This window comes from Microcebus murinus, chromosome 19, assembly GCF_040939455.1.
Source record: "Microcebus murinus isolate Inina chromosome 19, M.murinus_Inina_mat1.0, whole genome shotgun sequence".
Taxonomy (NCBI): domain Eukaryota; kingdom Metazoa; phylum Chordata; class Mammalia; order Primates; family Cheirogaleidae; genus Microcebus; species Microcebus murinus.
This window is the reverse complement of record NC_134122.1, coordinates 43588609-43591441: the sequence shown is the minus strand read 5'-3', so window position 1 is coordinate 43591441 and position 2833 is coordinate 43588609.

The following is a 2833-nucleotide window of genomic DNA, read 5'->3' as shown; positions in this document are numbered from 1 at the left end:
TTTAATCTCTTAAACATAAATTTGTAAGGTGTGTTGCTGTGCTGTATTAACAACTTCACCCCATTCCCCTGCCCCCATATATCAGTCTTGCAATGCTTTGTTTAAATCAGTGGTCTTAATGTGTTCTGGGTATTTATCTCCTTGTATTTTAAATATATGTAGTTGCAAATGGCACCAGGAATTAGATCTATGTACGACCCCCTTCTGGCCATGTGGACTTCACCAGTTCACATCTGCTCACTTTCCTCACTGTATTAAATGAGGGAATCAGGCTGCTAAACTCTGAGGCATACCTTTTATCTTCTCATTTTGGCCTTCTGTTCAGCATCTTTAACTCCACCTTCCCCTGCTTCCCCTGAGGAGTGTGTGTGGGCAACTAGGCCTTGCATATTTTTATTTTCTGAATTTTGCATGCTTGCCTGACTTAGTAGTTCTGAATTAATCTCTTTTTTAACGGTATAACTATATTGTTGATTTTTGCTGAAATTATGTGTTTCTGTCACTACCCCGTAAATTAATCTTTAACCTTTAAGGTAACTGGGATGATCTTGTAAAAATGTTTCTTTCCTTTTATCTTCAACGTACTTCCTTAATCCTATATCAACTTGATTAATATATCTTATTAAACGATGAGAATGAGGTGTAACCTTGTGACTGAAGACTCGAAAAGAATGGAGCCATCTGCAGTCTCAGATTCAGTTTCAGAACTGAGGGTGAGGATCCTTGGTACTTAGGCATCTGTTGAAGTGAGCAGCATTTCTCATCGTACAGATTGCCTTTCTTCTGACTAATAATCTGGAGAGATCCCAAAGACTTCCTGTATACTAGGCATTTTATTTTGGTTTACAGATTTTTCTTAACCATTATTAATACCTTGGGTTTCTTGTGGCGTAGTGGAAAGAGTTAGGAATACAGTTCTAGTTTCTGCTTCTGGTTAGCAGTGCACAGCCTTGGGCAAGTCGTCTAAACATCTCTGAACTAAAATAAGAGCATTAGATTAGGTGGCACACATTTGAGGACTCTTTCAAGTTTTGTGATCCTGAAGGCTTAAACAGTACTTTTTTGAAGGTGACACGCAATATGCTTTGGTGGGGCATTGGGGGAGTGACCTGTACAAACATGCGAGTTAATCAGTTTTACTAAGATCCCAAATCCAAAGTCGTGCATGGTGGTTGATCAGTAACCAGGCAGCTAAGAAATGGTCTTCTGCACTAGCCCAGACAGATAGCGGAGTAGTCAGAGGGAGAAGAGAGGTGGGAAAGGGAGCAAGGGGCCCGAAGAAATGAGGGCTGGCTGCAGGAGTGAGGGCAGGCAGCTTCGCGTTGGGGGTGGTAGGAAGACTGCCCTGGAGAGCTGCAGTGTGAGCTGGGGATCGCTAGGCTCCCAGAAAATAATTGGCTTTGGTCTAATGCTTGTGAAGGCAGCTGGTATATCTTCATTTTGCAACTGATTAAGCCAAGTACATTTTCTTAGTTAAATGATAGCTTTAGTGTGTTAAAATTAGGTACCACTTTTGAAAGCTAGCTGTGTTAAAAAAAAAAAAAATCAGCTGATTCTTTCCCCAAGGAATGTAATTACTGAACACTGTCTGTTGCCATCTTAAGTATTACAAGATGGTAGAACCAGGTAATTTTGGTGATGCTGGCCATATGGTGCTCAGTAGATGAGAATGAAAAAACTCTGTATTTAAGTGGAGTAATAGCTGAGTGTTCCCATGAGCTAATGTTGCACACTTATAAAAACCAAAAACTTTGGAAATGGAAAATATGTATTAGTGCACATTGACATGCTTCTTTGGGCAGTGATCTATTGTTTCCACAATTTGTACTTAAAGTGAAAAGGCATTTAAAACATAGACTTAACTGGCCATAGCAATGCTGTTAAAAGATAACTAGAACTTATGTTCACATTTAATTTATGTAAAGTGTGTAAAATCTAGTATAGTGCGCGTAGTGGGCAGTCAGTACATGTTTGATTCTTCTTACCCTTCAGTAAGTTCGATATTTTACCATCTTCCTGCCTGCCTTTCCAACCTTGTTGAGTCAACCTGTGGACTAGAGTGTTAATGAAATGTTAATGCAGAAGAGATTATGAGCAAATTAATATCATGCAGATATAGTACAAAATCTTTCTTGTAACGTAAAAAATGCAGTTTTATTATTGCTTGTGCCTCAACTGTTTAAGTGGATATTAAAGGGCTTGGAGAAAATTTTGGCTTGGTGTCTGTTTGCAGAAGTGAACTCTGCTGAATTGGATGGCTCTAAAGCAGTGGCACCAAACTTTTTTTGAAATCACCGAGCTCTGCAGCTTCTTCCCCAGGGGAATGCACATTTGCCTATGACTTCATGAAATCCTTATTAGAGAGTATTGCCCATGTTAAGGTCACAGATTATGTGCTTTAGTACTGAGTTAAAAAGTGGCTTAATGGTAGCAGATGGTCATATTTGAGAATGCTAAGTATGCTGTGTTATTGATAATGATCTAAAGCATAAAGACCATCAATATCAGACTTTCTGTTCAAGATAGGCTAGTTCATTTAAATGTATTTTAAAATTTTTCAGAAAATAGCCCATCAAACTAGACAGGTTAATTAAGCAGAAATTATGTTCCCTAAGATTTAATTGTGAATTTTTATTCCATATTTGGGTCATTGGTTGAACCAAATGGATTTATTTCCCCTTTTAGATACAGGATTTCTAAAACATAATGTTTTTATACATTTTACTCTTTAAAAGCTGCAACTATATTTTGAAGACAGTCCAGGAGGCATTGTGGAGGCACTGAACCTTGCTGAATTTCCATTAATACTGAGAAAAGAGTCAAAGACTCGACA